We start from the raw sequence: 16,927 nt of genomic DNA, 5'->3' as shown, positions 1-16,927 counted from the left end.
TGGTCTGGCAAGCATAAGAACCTGAATTCGGTACCTAGAACAAATGTAGAAAGAGCCTGGGTGTGGGGGTGTGTGCTACAGAGGTGGGGAAGGTGGGTCCCTGAGGCCCACTGACCAGCAGGGTAGACTACTTGAGAACCTTTCTGAAAAAAGAAAGAAGGGAGAGAGGGAGGAAGGGAAGGAAGGAGGGAGGGAGGGAAGGAGAGAGGGAGGGAAGGAGGGAAGGAGAGATGGAGGGAGGGAGGGAGTGAGGGAGGGAGGGAGAGAGGGAGGGAGGGAGGGCAGGCAAAGAAAGGAAAGGAAGGAAAGACCAAAGGCTGGAAATGGCTCAGTGGTTAAGAGTGTACACTGCTTTGCGGAGGAACAGAATTCTGCTCCCAGGACCCACATTGCGCAGTTAAAAATTGCTCATCACTCCAGCTCCAGGGTATCTAGCACCCTCTTCTGGCCTCTGTGGGTACCTACACTCCCATGTACATACACACATATATACATAATTAAAAATAAATAAAATCAGCCAGGTGGTGGTGGCGGCACATGTCTTTGATCCCAGCACTCGGGAGGCAGAGGCAGGTGGATCTCCGTGAGTTTGAGGCCAGCCTGGTCTACAAAAGGAATTCGAGGGCAGCCAGAGCTGCTACACAGAGAAATCCTCTCTTGAAAAACAAATAACAAAAAAGTGTGGGCAACACTTAGGTAACAACATCCCAGGTTGTGCCCTGGCCTCCACACACAGCTGCATGCAAATAAACACACTAATGCACACACACAGACAACACACAAAAGAAACTAATTATAGAAGCACCATTCATCAAAAGCCATGGAGACAACCCAAAGGCCCCTGAGAAGGTAGGTAGAAAACCTCCAGGAGCTTCTCAGGAAGGAACTGGAGATGAGTGAGTGCACACAGGGAACTTTTAACACGTGCTCACTGACCGTGCAGTTTGTAAGAGACCCCTTCTAGGAAGACCTGGAGAGCCTGTCTGAGTCTGGAACACTGCTCTGGAAACTTCTGGTGCCAAGAGCCCAACTAAGTTTTCATAGTAACACCAAAGGAGCAGGAGGAATTGGAGAAGAAACGTTGACGTGTTTGTTTTCGAAAGATCTCTGACCTGGCCTTCCACTGGGCACCCACCCGGCTGCTGTCAGAGTTCTCTCTTTTTAACAGTGTGACAAATACAGCAAACATTAATTTAATCAAAGGGGTATTTCACCAGGCTGATCACATAATGTTCTTGGCTTTAGCCCAGTTAATGTTCACTCAGCAAAACTGAATGAAAGTCTAACCTTTTCCCGGTCTTTAAAAGCTACTGTGTTGAGCCAGGCATAGCAGCTCATGCCTTTAATCCCAGCACTCAAGAGGCAGAGATAGATGGATCTCTGAGTTCGAGGCCAGCCTAGTCTACACAGTGAGCTCCAGGACAGCCAGAGCTACCTAGTGAGACCCTGTCTCAAAAACAAACACACACACACACAATAAAACAAAACAGGAAATGGGGGAGAAGATAGGTAAGTCCCTCCCTTCCCCACATCTCTGAGAACCAAGTGCCCAGAGTGGCAGCCACCTGATAATCTGACCAAAAATAACATTTTACTTTTTCCCATGGTACGGGACGTATAAGAGGAGCCCCACAGGCCGTTTCTAGAATTCCTCAGCTGCTCATGGAAACTCTGAGTCTCGCTACCATTAAGCACACCTCAATGTGCACACTACGCGGCACTGCTGGGGGAGGGGCTAGAGTGGCTGCCCAGAAGAGGGAATGGACAATAATCAAGACCATAGCTTCACACACCGCACACAGAAGGCAGCTCACCCGTGGTCAAGGTCTCTGTCATGGGTCTGCTGGATGTCAGAGGGTGTCAGAGAGGGAGGAGCAGAAACAGAAACACGGGGACTTTGTTCCCAGGGCTGGACAGGCTGTCCCGTGGGGCATTTTGGTCAGCTGCCCGGGGCGTGGGGGAGTGAGGTGACTGTACTTTTTGCACCTTTCTGGGAAAGGGGATGGGAATAGTCATGGCTTGCTGCCCTGGAAACCACCCAGGGACCTGGTTATCCTGAGAACTTGCCCAGCTTGCCACATGCGAAGTGTCCCAGCACTGGGGAAATGGCACTGGGATACCCAAAGGCTAGAGATGTTCCATAGGCCAGGGGTGTCGGGGCATGAGACCAATCCTCAGGGAACAGAGCCAGCCCCCCCAGAGGTCACCGAGGCTGCAACTAAACCCCAGGCTTTGTACTTTGTTCTCCAAGAAAACAAGTGTTTCTCTGGGCTGGCAAGGGGACCCCCCAACTTCCAGGAAAGGCCAGAGAAAGCATCCATAGTAAGGGCTCTTCTGACTGGCAGAACAATTTGAGTTTCCAGTAAAAAAAAAAAAAAAAAAAAAAACAAAAAAAAACCACAGCTAGCTAGGGCCAGCCAGCTACCCTCCCTAACAGGTCTCCATTCCACAGCCCCCACGCCCTACCCCAGCAAGACTCTTGCACAAACCATAAGAGCTAAAAAAGGGTCTTACCAGAGAGAATGGAAAGGAGAGTGAGATCCAGGAACAAGTTAGCGGAGGCCACATTTACCAAATAATTAACTGTAGTTTGGTAACATGAATTGGACCTATGGTCTATGCATGCCAGGCAAGCACTAACCACTATATTATGCTCCCAGACCTCTTTTTATTTTTTAAGACACTGCCTCATTAAGTGGCCTGGAGTGGGATTACATGCCTGTGCCATCAGGCCCAGAAACAAATACTGGATCAGGGGTTAAGTACCACTTCTTCAAAAGTCTCATAGAGACCAGGTTGTAGCCTCTTGCCTCCACCTCCTGGGATGAAGGGCATGTGGCCTCACAAATGCGGGGCAAGCACACTACCATCGGGCCATTATTTGCAGCCTTTTGCATCGTTTGCAGACGTTTATTTTTGCATCTATCTGTGTACGGCTCTATGTACCACACAGTGCAAACTGGAGCGTTCGCTCTCCTTCCACCCTGTGCCTTCCAGGGATCCAGCTTGGGTTATCACATCAGAGGCAAGCGTCTCTCTATCCATTCACTGGCCTTGTGTTTTATTTTATTTTTTGACTCTCAGTTATGGCCAAACATTCTTAGGTTTGCAAACAGTTATGCTTTTGTTTTCCCAACTGCCTACTACTCCCCTTTCTTCATTTTGCTGAAATACAAGCATCTTTTTCTTGGTGCTTATGTAAGAGTTCATTGCTGAGACTGGAGAACGACCCAGTTGTTTTTTTTTTCCTGCTTTCCCAGAGGACTGGTGTTCAGTTCCCAGCACCCATGTTGAGCGGCTCACAACTATCTGTAACTCCAGGTGAATGGGATCTGGCACCCTCTGCTAGCCTCTACAGGCACTTGAATGCACATATCACACACACACACACACACACACACAAATGCACAAACGCACAGACTTGATGTTTAAAGAATATGTGCCCCTTATTCCACAAAAAAAAAAAAAAAAAAAAAAAGATCTCATTGTATATTAACCTTTGGTCACATGTTCAAATGTTTTCCCAATTATTTCCTTTTTAATTTTGCTCAGCTGGAATTGGCAGCATAATAGTCTATCTTTTTATGTATTTGTTTTCATGTACATGTGTGTGCTTGTATGAGTTCATGTGCACTACGTGCATGCAGCAGCCCATGGAGGGTACTGCATCCCCTGGAACTGGAGCTGCACTCAGTTCCCAGTCACCGTGTGTCCTGGGAATCAAACCCAGGTCCTCTATAGGAGCAGCCAGTGCTTCTAATCACTAAGCCATTTTTCAAGCTCCTGGAGACACGATGGTCAAAATACAATTTCTCCTAAAGTTTCTGCTTTTACTAGCATGATTAGAAGAACGTTCCCCAAGCTAGGCATAGTGGCACACACCTGTAACCTAAGCCCTGGGGAGCAGAAAGCGGGAAGGCCACCACCAAGTCATGGCTACTCTATCTAGTCTGCACAGCAGCACAGCAAGTTCTGGGCCAACCAGGGCTACAGAGAGACGACTCAAGAAAAGAAACAAAGAGCGGCCACAAGACCTTCCTACTACGTAATTATAGACACGTGCACTTGAGTTTCTTGCATTTAAAAACTTCTGCCTCTAAAGAGAATCTCATTTTTTTCCTTAATAAATATTTGGTTACACCAATATTGCTAGAATATAGTTTATCTCCTTTCTAAAGCTCAATGTGGAGTTCAGGGCCTGAGAATTAGGATCCTGGGGACCAAACTCAAGCCATCAGGTCTGATGTCGAGTGCATTTACCCACTGAGCTGTCTTGTCAGCTCAACTTTTTTTTTTTTTTTTTTTTTTTTTTGAGACAGGGACTCTCTATGTATCTTTTCGCTGTCCTGGAACTCACTATGTAAGCCAGGCTGGACTCAAACTCACAGAGATCTACCTGCCTATGGGATTAAAGGCGTGTACCACCACAGCCTTTTTTTTTAAAGTTTTATATTGAGATATGATATAAGGTCTTGCTTGCTTAGGCCCTAGATTGAATCCACAGCACCAATCCAAACAGACAAGTCACAATGTGCCAAAGACAAGCAGTCTCAGGGTACAACAGCAAGGATTGTTACCATGAAAGTAATCTGTGTAATAACATATATACAAAGGTTAAGAGTTAGCAGGCCCTGGGCCAGCGAGATGGCTCAGTGGGTAAAAGGGCTTGCAACATAAACTAGGCGACCTGGGTTCAATGCCTGGAGCCCACATCAATGGGTAAATGGCAAATGATCTCTGATCTCCACGTATATGTCCCCGTCATGCATACACATATAAAATAATGCTTAGTAAAAAGAAGACTTAAGAGTGGTCTGAATCACACAGACCTCTGTGCCTGAGTCCTGACTCTACATTATCAGCCTCTAGGATCTAAAGGAAGACACAAGCCAATGGGACTTAGTTACCTCATAGAGAAAAGCAAAGGTCGTAACAGCCCCTCCCTCAGGGTAGCTGAGAAAAGGGAGATATGGAATATTAAATATAGTGCCTGCTACACAGGAACCACCCAATAAATGTTAATTAGAGACAGAATGAAGTGGACGAGAGAAACAAAGAAGGCTTGGAGGTAGATCTCGGAGCTAGAGCACCCAAGTGGCCCTCAGCGCCAGCCCTGCTCTTTCTATAGGGACACCCTGCACTCTGTAGCCACTGGTTCTGCAGAGCATCTGATCCAGAAGACCAGGTCTTCAGACCCGGGAGGCAGGGGGCCTAGGGCTGTGCTCTGAGCCAGAGCATCCAGGCCAGCATTCTGCCTCAGGGCTGAACAGAAGTATTCTCCTCCCTCCTCTTTACAAAGGCCGTCTCCTTGCCTTCTAAGACGAAGGGTACCCCCAAAACACCTCTATCTGAAACCTCAGAACGTGCTCTGAGTAGGAAGCGGGGGTGGGCTCTGTTGATGAGGTCAGGCAAGGATCTTAAGAGGACACACACTATTGTGGTGTCTGGATGGGCCCTAAACCCAATGACTTGTCTCTTCAGAGAGGAGATGGGGGCAGACAGACATGCGTGGAATTTGGGGAGGTTGTATGGAGGACGAAAACACAGGCTGGGGTAGTGTGGCCACAAGCCAGGTATTACCAAAAGCCCCCACACACACACCGCCATAGCCACCCACCTACTGCCCCCCCTGCCCCGCAGAAGTTGGGAAGGGCGGGAGGACTCTTCCAAGAGTTGCTGGAGTAGCGCCCCACCCACACTTGACTTCAGACTTCTGGCCCCTGGAACTGGGAATGACACCGCTGTTGTCTGAAACCACCAAGTCTGTGGCCACTTGTCAGGAAAGCTAACACTAGGTAAATACTTCGGTGCTGGATCGCTTTAGTAGTGTGCTAGGCTGACACCCGTGACCCCCGATTTGTTTGTGGGCAGAACCTGTAAGTGACAGGGCACTCCTTTGTACCTCCTGGAGAGAGGGAGGCTGCAGCTGGTGGCTGACACCTAGGAAGCAAGGTGGTGGATGTACTCGCCAGCGTGTGGGGAGTGGAGTTAGGAGAATTGGGAGTTCAAAGTTATCCTCAGCCACATAGTGAGTTCGAGGACAGTCTGGGCTACAGGAAACCCTGCCCCAAAAGTAAAAAGGAAGAGAAAGAGCTGGGCATATAGCTCCATCGGTAGAGTGTTTGCTTAAGATAAACAAAACTGTGGCTTCAATCCCCAAAACAGGGGTGGAAGCAGGAGAATAAGAAATTCAAGGTTCGAGGCCAGCCTATGATACCTGAGAACCTGTCTCAAAACAAAAGCAAGAAAATGGGGGGTGGGGTGGATCTAGGAACTGAAAGTGATCTCTGGCCAGCAGCCATGAGGAGAACCCATCCTACATCTATAAGGGGCTGACTTCTTCCCAACCTTGGAAGCCAGTCTTCTGGAATAGAACTATGGTTGGCTCCTCAATTTTAGCTCTGTAGGATCTTCAGCAAAGAAGCCAGTTGATCAGTTGCCTAGACTGGCCAACAGAGATGGGTAAGCACAAAACAGGGGCTGTTTTAAGACCAATCTGTATGGTACTAACATGCTTGCCTGTTTTCATAGACAATACTACACACTTCCATATCCTAGAGTTATGATGGCAGACCCAAGCTGCAGCAGGTCTCTGAGCCCCTCCCTATTCTGGAACTTCCATTAGCCCATACTACCACCAATGTTAAGCACAGGACCACTAGAGCAGAGGGGTGGGGGACCTGACTATGACTGTTATGCTCATGTTATTCTCTCACCCAAGTGGCCATTCCGCCCTTTTAACAGTGTGTTCTGTGAGATAAATTCTGAAGCTATGATGTTAGCAAGGACAGACGCAAAGCCAGACAAGTGTCACACGCCTACAAACCCAGCACTGGGGACACTGAGGCAGTAAGATCTCTGGGCCTGAGACCAGCCTGGGTTAAACAGAGACCCCCATCTCAAAAGACAGATGGGGACTGGGGAGATGGTGTAGCAGGTAAGAGCGTTGGCTCCAAGCCTGATGACCTGAGTTCCAACTTCAGAACCCGGAAGGGAAGGCGAGAACCGGTTCTAGCCAGTTGTTCTTTGACCTCTCTCTGTACAGGTGTGTGCCTAAGCACACACAGTCAATCAATGTAAAAAAAAAATTAAAGATACATGTGGCAGTTGCTTACTATCTTTACGCCTAAGCCTGTCCACTTTTATGAGTTCTAACTCAAAAGTGTGTGTGTGTGTGTGTGTGTGTGTTCCTTTTCTATTTTCTAGCTCTTCTTTGGATACCAGCCAAAACCTAGGCAAACTTGGCCTAAAAAGTCAGGCTGTTTTTTAGGAAGATCCTCCAGAAAGTTTTTCTACAGCTGTTTGTAAATCTCCATAGCTGAAATGGCCAAAGACATGAGCTTCTTCCTCTTCTTCATCCCCTTTCATCCAGCAAGTAAAAGTTCTGTAGCTCAACTGTCCGGTTTTCTCTCAAGCCCTAATAAAATGGTCCTTGAGCTTAGGAAGGAAGGAAGGAAGGAAGGAAGGAAGGAAGGAAGGAAGGAAGGAAGGAAGGAAGGAAGGAAGGAAGGAAGGAAGGAAGGCAGGCAGGCAGGCAGGCAGGCAAGAAGGAAGGAAGGAAGGAAGGAAGGAAGGAAGGAAGGAAGGAAGGAAGGAAGGAAGGAAGGAAGGAAGGAAGGAAGGCAGGAAGGAAGGAAAGAAGGAAGGAAGGAAGGAAGGAAGGAAGGAAGGAAGGAAGGAAGGAAAGAAGGAAGGAAGGAAGGAAGGCAGGCAGGCAGGCAGGCAGGCAGGAAGGAAGGAAGGAAGGGATGGAGGAAGGGAGACAGGGAAGGAGGTGGCAGGAAGAGGAGTGCAGAGGTGTGAGGGCAGAGGCGGGCAGCCAGAAGGGAGGATGTCAGCGGCATTCACTCTATCCTGATGCCACTGTAGGTAGGCATGTCCGTGTTAGCCAGCGACACTGACTTCTACCTCTGGATTCTATCATCAGAAAAGTCAAAGCAGTCAAATGCGCAGTCTGCACAGAAGGATGTGCTTAGGTCAGTGTCAGGGGAACAGGAGCACAATCAGCTGATAACCTACGACCCACCAGTCTGACAAGGGTGGAGAGCTTTGCACTGTTGAAGAAGAAAGTTACAAACAACAGGGGAAAGACTTCAAAACTAAAGAGAATTTATGGCGCTAGGCTGAAATAAAAGGGGTCAGAACAGATGTGGTTGAAAATACAGAGGAGCTGGGAAGTAGTTCATGCAGCACAAATGGAGCCTTGGGTTAAAGCCCAGGCCTGAGTAAACCAACTGCCTGTATTCCCAGCAGGATCAGAAGTTCAAGGTCATCCTCAAATACAGAGCAAGTTAATGGCAGCCTTGGCCATAGGAGGCCCTGCTCAAGATTTTCTAAATCAGCCCGGTGGTGGTGGTGGTGGTGGTGGTGGTGGTTCACACCTTGAATCCCAGCACTTGGAGGCAGAGGCCAGCCTGGTCTACAAGAGCTAGTTCCAGGACAGGCACCAAAGCTACACAGAGAAACGCTATCTTGAAAAACCAAAATAAATAAATAAAAATTAAAAAAAAGATTTTATAAATCATACAACACACACAGAGGATAGCTCAGTATCATTATACATTTCCCATCTTTGTCTGCTAAAAGGGCCCAGAAACAAAGATAACCCAGTAGTGACTAACGGCACTTCTAAGAAATAGACATTTTAATCTCTCTACTTCTCTGGAGAAGCGGTTGATTCTAGGGTTGAAGAGGGAAATGATAAGATAAATGAGGATTATTCTGTGACATTAAAAAATTTCTGGGGGAGGGGGAGAAAGGGGCACAAAAGGTGACAAGATAACAAGGAAGCTCTTAAGATGGCCACAGCGGGGGCAGGGATAGACAGGGCTCCTGGCAGAGCACTGGCCTCGCACAGATGAGGCCTGGGTTAAGTTGACAATACCACAAAAGGCAGGAGGGAACGGAAAGGGTGAGTCATAAATAAAGACCAGGAGATCCTGACCATAGAAGACAAGCTAACCCAAGAGGAGGGTCAGTTCCTCCTTTCAGCAGAATCTCAACTGAGAAATGCAGCGGGAGAGAGGCGAACACAGTGACCACAGACAAGATCCACAGCTGGATGCTACAACCAGAGGGTGACAGTACCGGAAGAAACAGTACAGGATTGGACAGTCTCCGAGCATTGCCTGTAGTGACGGGGGAAGGCAGAAACTTTACTAGATGAGCTGTAGCACCCACCAATTTAACCCTGTCTGGGCTCAGCAGCAAGGATTCTGTGTGGGCGTGGTAGCAGCACGGGTCCTGGGCCTCAGCCTGGGATGCCCACAGAGCAGAAGGTCTTTCCCTGGCTCCATGCCACCTCTCCTCTGTCCTCCCTAGGAGGTAAAGGAGAACCTAGGCACATTATGGTCCCTATCCTCGGACCGAGTCATGATAACTCACTGGAGGGCAAAACAAGATCACTCAAGTAAGAACATTAGCCTGCAAGCCTCATATCTGGAGTTCAAGTCCAAAACCCCCATAAAAAAAAAATCCCCCAATACCGCGGTGAGTGTGTGAGGGCACACATCTGTAATCCTAGCACTCCTGCGGTAAAATGGGAGAGAGAGCTGGGGGACCACCCAGAAGCTTGCAGGACAGCTAGCCTGGAGTATGCAACATGGGCAGAAACAAAACAAAACAAAACAGAGCTTGCCTGCACAGGTGGAAAGAACAACCCTAAAGTTGTCCCCTGACATCCCTGTCCCCTGACACACTGTAGCAACACACGCATACGCACTGAATGCTCATTATGAACCTCTAAACAGCAACATCAGCATTCAGTACAGTCTAGGAAAGATCAGGGAACCTATGTCAGAGACTGGAGAGGACACTACGGAGAAATACCAACTCAGTGTGGTGTGGGCGGCACATCAGACTCTGACCACAGAAAAGAGATAGTAGTGTAGGCACCGTGACATATTAAAAAGGCTTACGGTCTATAAATGCTGTGTCAATATTTGATTTCCTGTTCTTGGTAAATGAAGCCCCGGGAAAGGAAATCTAGTCCTACAACTCTTTAGTACATCTAAAGTCACTAGCAAAAGTTTAAAATAACAGCTGGGTATGGTGGCTCACCTGTATTCCCAGCATTCGGAAGGATCACTGTAAATTCAAGACCAGCTGGACTACGTAGGAGTTCCACGTATGAGGCCCTGTCTCAGAAGGAAACGAAAAGACCTGTAACTCCATCTTCAGGAGATCTAACACCTCCTCTGGCCTCCACCTGCACCTCCACAAGCACACGCATAAATTAAAAAAATTTCCAAAAAAGTAAATAAAATAAATAAAATGGGAAATGCCCATTACATAGTTGTGTGTAACTCCAGGTCCAGGGGAAATCCTGCGCCCTCTTCTGGTCTCTGTGAACACTGCATGAAAGCAGCACACAGACATACGAGCAGGAAAACCATTCATACACATCAAATTAATTTTTCTTTTCTTTTGTTTTCTTGAGACAGGGTTTCTCTGTGTAGGAGTCCTGGCTACCCCAGAACTCACTCTATAGACCAGGCTGCCCTCGAACTCACAGAGATGTGCCTGCCTCAGTCTCCCAAATGCTGGGATTAAAGACATGCATCGCTACTGCCAGGCTAAAATTAAAATTTTTAAACTATGAAAATGAATAACCTACACCAGTTACAAAAGTAAAAATAAAGAATTACAAATTTAAATTAGGCATTACCTAAAAGGAATAGGATTCTAAATACAGTTTGTAAATGTCACTTTTTAAATGAGTGTTAACAGCTATATCTACTAACCTTTTGCATAGGCTGTATTTAACCATTCGCGTAGGACATCCACTTCACAAAACTTATTCTATACTGACATGCTTAGGAAGTGCCACTTGTGTGCAAAGGTATTCCTTGCAGCCCCGTATGTAATGGAAAAATGATGACAACCCGGGGAGTTAACACAGATGTAGAAGAGGACAGCAGTATTGCCGTGGAACTACACGGCTGTAACAGAGAATGTAAGCACACAGGGCTGAATCAACGGTGAGGTGCTAGTAACAGCCGCTAGGACAGTGGCAGTCAATGTCCGAAACACTGGCCAAGAGCATTTACTTTAAGAAGGCAGGGTGGGGGAACGGGATGATGAATGTGTTCACTCTTGATGGTTCTGGTCTTTGAACTACACGATTATAGAGTCTAGTGAAACTTATTTCACGAAGAAAACAAAGAGGACCGTCTATGCAACTCACTTGCAGAACGCTGCAGCGCATACACAAGGCCATGGGTTCTGCCACAGCAGCACAAGGGTTCACAGGTGGCGCCTCCTCTCTCACACCTCAATTACCTCCTACTTCCGCTCTCTCTGCCGGGAAATCCAGCCTACACCTCCTGCCTAGTTAGTGACCAGCCGGCTTTTTATTACACCAATCAAAGCAATACACGGCACACAGTGGACAAATATCCCACAACACGTAGGTGTGATTCTCATATACAACTTCCAAGTCTAATCAGGGGATTAAACCCAAAGGGGTCATGTTGGTGTCGGGGGCAAAGTATTAGCCTAGCACAGTGGGAGAAGGTGGACCTAAGTGAGTATGAACATATACAGGTTTTTTAAATAAAACACACACACACACACACACACACACACACACACACACATATATTTACATTTACTTGTGTACATGCAATCACAAGGCAGAGGACAACTTTAGAGAGCTGTTCCTCTCCTTCCACCAGGTGGGTCCTGGGAGTTCAACTCTGATGCTGAGCCTGACTGCAAGCCCATTTATCTGCTGAACCATCACCCCCCATAGCACCCCCACCACCCCTTTTTGAAAGTTATACCTTCAAGCTTTTAGGAGAAAATGAACTCCTAAAACTTTTTATTGACCTGGGCTGCCCTCTGGCCTCTACTCGTGCAGAGGCACGTGTGCCCATGGACATACATATGCACACAGAGTAAATAAATCATGTGATTTAAAAACAAAACAACAAACAAACAAACAAAAACCACTTGCAGTATCAAGGGATGAAACCCAGGACCTTGTACATGTAGGCAAGTGTTCTAGCACTGAGCAACACTCCCCCTCTCTCATTTTCTTTATGAAACAATAAAGTAATAATAAAAGCAGCTGGGCAGTGGTGGCACAGGCCTTTAGTCACAGCGCTCAGGGGGCAGAGGCAGGTGGAGCTCTAGGAGTTTGAGGCTAACATGGTTTACAGAGCAAGTCCTAGCACAGCCATGACTGTAACACAGAGAAACCCTGTCTCAAAAACCTATAATAATAATAATAATAATAATAATAAATAATAATAATAATACATTCCACGCATATCTATACTGAGTATATATTCTAACCCCTTAATTCAAAAAACTTTTAATGGATGTTTTTATAATAATACAGAACGCCCCGAAAGAATCTCTAGGGGTCAACCATAATAAACGTAGAAGCATCACTGTATCCCACCAAACCCTAGGCTCTCTCTCCTGGGCCTGTACCAGCAGAAAGTTAGAGAGCTTGTGGAACACAAGAGCTCTGGTTGCCATGGCTAGCTAGGTGGGGGGGGGGGAATCCCCTGGAAGGTGACTTACATTACTGCCAGGCCCTCTAGTCTGGTATAAATTGGAAGGCCCAGTAGAGGGCTCTGCTTCCCTATCTGGGCTGGGCCCAACCAAGGGCCCTCTCTGGAGACTCCATGGCAGTTGGGGTTTGGAGTTCCTGTGATGGACAAGCATGGGGCCCAACTGGCAACCGTCCTAAGTTAGCAGACTCTGGACTTCTTATCTTCTGGCATTATGCCAGCCGCCAGCCTGGAGGTCAGAGAAGGCCCACTGTGGACTCTAGGGGGGTGGGGGTGTTAGCATGACCCTCTCCTCTTTCCCTGCTCTCTTGGGACCCTCTCTTTGCCCAGAATCTGCTTCCCCAAACAAACTACTAGGATGGAAGCAGAAACCCCTCCCTCCCTTGGTCCATCCAATATACTGAGCAATAACTGACCCTTTCCCAGTGTTCCAAGGAAAACGCAAGACTATTGGGAAATTCACCATATTTAAAGGGCGAGGAACACTTCTTTGGTATTCCCCAGTAAGTCTCTACCACTCACAAGCAATGTCACTCAGGGACACTGATTAACCTCTCTGGGTCACTCCAGATAACATGCCAGCCTGTGGCTCTGCAAAATGACAGAGTGTTACTTTCTTCAGGTATTAAACGGTACAGGGAGAACAGAACTGGTAGGGTTGGGGGATTCTGGGGTGGGGAGAGCAATGCAATACATTCCACCCCACTAGGGGTTAGCTTGGGGTTCAGGGAAGAGGAAGCAGGTAGGAAATCTTTGAAACCAGCACCCACCCTGGGACTGACAAGTATCCCCCCCACACACACACACATACACACACACACACACACACACACACACACACACACACACACACACACACAGGGGCACTGTGGGAGGTTGGGGTGGAGTCCTGACTAGCCATTACTAAACCCTGATGAGGGATAGAATCAAGGCAAAAAACACCCATCTCCCCTAAGATTGCCCAATGGATCTGTGAGCTATTTCCCAGCAAGCCACAGAAAAGCAGTCTCCCCAGGAGGACAAGGGACACTTTCTTCCCTGCTAAGGAGGAGACAATTCACCTTATGTCTGGGTTCCCACCATCCTTACAACCTAGCCTACTTAAGCGGCTGAGACTCTAAACCCACAAAATGGTGGAGCTACCAAGGCGTCAGCCACATTCCAGACATGACCACAGGGTTCCACCAGTCAGTGAGAACAGACCCACTGTTGAAGGGAGACAGTGCTGGGATGCTTGCGGACAGAGAACTCAGCTCCAAAGCCCTGAGAGCTCTGCCACTGTGCCTACTCTAAACTACCCCACCTGAATTCTTCACTCCCTGCCGTCTTCACCTGAAAGGCAGAGCGGGCCTTCTGCCTGCACCCATCACAGGGGCCTCTGAAGGGTGCAAACCAAGCGCTGTACAAGGGACCTAGGTCTTTGGTAGCATCAACTCTTGGTTTACAATAGCACGCTGGATCCCCGGGAGCCTGTAATTCTCTTCTTCTAGTCTAAATGAAAGACCAATTGCATAGCTCGCCTCACCCCTCAAGGTAGTTGGTGGTTTAGCCAATTTCTGGGCTCTTTTATCCCCGTATCTGGGCCTCTACACTGTCCAGGTGAACAACGAGAAGACAGACATAGTGAGTGGCAAAGTGTGCTGGCCTGGTCCTTCTGAAAGAGTCATATCCTGGGTCAGTTCAGTACCTCTGGCCACACCAATAAGTCACATGAAGAGGACCCATACTCCATCTCCTGACCTGCACCACTGGCAAAGAGCTCAAGTGAAGTCACCAATAGAAAAGGAACTTTCAATTCTACTTGTGATTCCAGCCGTTCCTCTGGCTGCTTGGCCAAGGAAGCATGCCTCAGTGTTTAAGGTTTGTTTTAATAGGTAAGGGTTACGGAATTGTACCCATTTTGGAAAAACAATTTAGGTTGGCCTCAGTACTAACCCAAACCCTCCCCCAAGGTTGCAGACCATGTAAAGAACAGCGGCTCTGTTTACAGAGGTCAGGGTGGCTACTCTGGGGCCAGTTTCCACCATCCCCTAAAATCAACACCCCCAACAAGTAATAATGTATCCTAATGACCAGGGGGGCTAGCTGGGTAAAAAGGGCTAATGCCACTACTCCAAACCCAGAGGTTGCTTCAGGAAGAGGTAGGTGTTCTGCCAAAGTTGCTCCTGCCCACCCTTCCATTTAGGCCATAGGAAAGCACTCTGTCCCTCACCAAACCAAACTCATAGAGTCATCTTGTACACACAGGCCACATAACTCTTTGGAGAGTCCGATAAGTTTGGAATCTAGATTCTTAAAGCTGAACCACAACCCAGAGGTGGTCTGACCCCACCTCAGTATCACAAGTTGAATCTGGACGGCTATATTGACCATAGCCCTAAAACTTCAAGAGGGAGCAGCCGGTAACCACACCACCTAATTTGGGCAGCTCCAACCTAAACTGGAAAATCAGCGCGGTGCCTCCCTTGCGGTTCTCCATTCCAGCACAACCCAATAAGAAGAATCAGGCATCACTCTTCAGTCGGAGGGTAGCCTGGCAGGGGGCAAGGGAGGAGAGAGCACACTGGTTCCTGGAATGCAAGGTCCAGACACTAGAGCCCTACGCGAGCAGCCGCCACCGCAGAGCATCCGATCTGCCCATCTATTCCGCTTCCTCTGCGCTCTGTGTCCCCGGGCTCTAGAAAGCCCATCTCAGCCTTTCCGCGCAGCTATCGACCTCTCCGGCGCCCTTCTCTGGCTCACACATCCCAGGCCCTCCAGCCGAAGGGACAGCGCTGTGACCTCCTTCCTCTCGCCACTGTGGCACAGCGATCAGGTGCCATTAGAACCGGGTTCAGTGAGTGCGCGGCCTCCCGAAAGGATCCCGGTCCTCGGGGTGCCTGTGTCCCCAACCCCCATCCGGTATACCCCAGCCCGGAGGTGCCCGGGTTTCCATCCTGTGTGAACCCGCTCAGTCCTCACCTGCAGTCCTCCAGCCGGCAGTCGGGCCCACGCAGCCTCACTATCCAGGCCCCGGGGCAGCCGGCGACACAGCTACTGAGTGGGTGCGTCCCCGCCGACAGCCACGCGCCCCCTCTCTGCGTCCGGCCCCCGCCGCGTGCGCATGCCCGACCATATACCCCGCGCGCGTCACCGCAGGGCCCGCCCCCGCCTGCTGCCCCGCCCCACTCCCCCGGGCCTGCCACGTGGGGCGGTCAACGAGCAGCGCCCAGTCACCGGGTCAACCTGGTCCTCTACCGCTGTGCATCCCAGACTCGCATCCTACCTCTCGCGGCCTCAACCACCCTTCCTCTCCAATTCCATCCTTGACTCACAGAGGCCCCGCAGGCTCCTCTATTCTCTGGAAATCTTCCATCTGTCCTTCTGTTCCCTTTGTGAGAAACAGCCTGGCCTCTACCCTGAAGTAGAGTGCCCTTCTCTTGGTTGGTCTATGTGTTTTAACACTGCTGATGAATCTAAGAATGTTCTCTACGCAGGATGGAGCCAATCCGTAGACTGTTTTTCCTTTGCACATCCTAGCCAACCAAAACGACCAAAATCTCTTGTCACAATCCAAATGAAAGATTATATTCACATTTTAGATTTTTCAGATTTTCGCGTCACTTTCTCGCAGTAATCAGAGTCCTAAAGAGCCAGGTAAGGCCTTGGGTTATGTTTGAGTAATGTCTTAGGAGGGAGTCTCTTCCGCTGTAGGAAGGGCCTATTGTGTTGGATATCGAATCTTGGACATGCAAATTTCTTGAGAAAAATAAACCACCCACTAAACTCTCATTGTTCTATTCAGCTGGACGTTGTTAGGATTATTTCCTCTATAGTTTAACCAGATGTCACCTGGGGCTTAGAGAGAGAGTGGAAGTTCTTTAAATGGCATTGGAGCCAGTGAGTACCTGTGCTTCTGTGCTAGCACAGGGAAAAGTGCCCAGCTGCCTGCGACTATCTCTAGATTTGTGCAGTGGAGAGAGTGGCATTCAAGTACTGGGGAAAGTTCCCGCAAGAAGGAAGGAATAGGAAAGGAACCCAATGTTCCTAGAATAGGTGACAGGAAGGACTCAGTGTTCAGTGGCAACTTGCTCTTCAGGGCTGGCTAGAGAAAAAGGAAGGAAAGCACTCAAGTGGGTGGGTGGGTAGGGTAAGAGCCAGTCCTGGTGGTACAGATCTACAATCTCAGCTACTTTGGAGGCAGGAGGATCTCAAGTTCGAAGCCAACTGGGGCAATTTCATGAGACCCCTTTTCAAAATAAAAGGTAAAAGGGGGACTGGGTACATGTTGGTCCAGTGCATGCCTAAGCCCGCGTGAAGTCATGGGTTCAAGAACAGCAAAACCAGGTCTTGTAATTCAGCACTTAAGAAGTGGGGACAGAAGGATCACAAGTTTAAAGTCACCCTTTGGTCCTATTATGAGTTTG

General features: G+C 48.6%; 1 protein-coding gene across 3 annotated transcripts in view; it reads right to left on the bottom strand.

Annotated features, from left to right (window-relative positions):
• Positions 1-15,627, bottom strand: part of Slc39a14 (solute carrier family 39 member 14) — a 44,462-nt gene extending 28,835 nt beyond the window's left edge. For 2 of the 3 annotated variants that reach the window (XM_038309827.1, XM_038309826.1), the window contains exon 1: positions 15,483-15,627. The gene's annotated coding sequence lies outside the window, so the exon portion shown is untranslated. The remainder of the gene's footprint in view (positions 1-15,482) is intronic. The other variant, XM_038309825.1, reaches the window with a different exon arrangement.
• Between the last annotated feature and the right edge of the window lie 1,300 nt (positions 15,628-16,927).

This window comes from Arvicola amphibius, chromosome 13 (assembly GCF_903992535.2).
Source record: "Arvicola amphibius chromosome 13, mArvAmp1.2, whole genome shotgun sequence".
In the NCBI taxonomy this organism is placed as follows: Eukaryota; Metazoa; Chordata; class Mammalia; order Rodentia; family Cricetidae; genus Arvicola; species Arvicola amphibius.
This window is presented reverse-complemented; position numbering and strand designations above follow the sequence as displayed.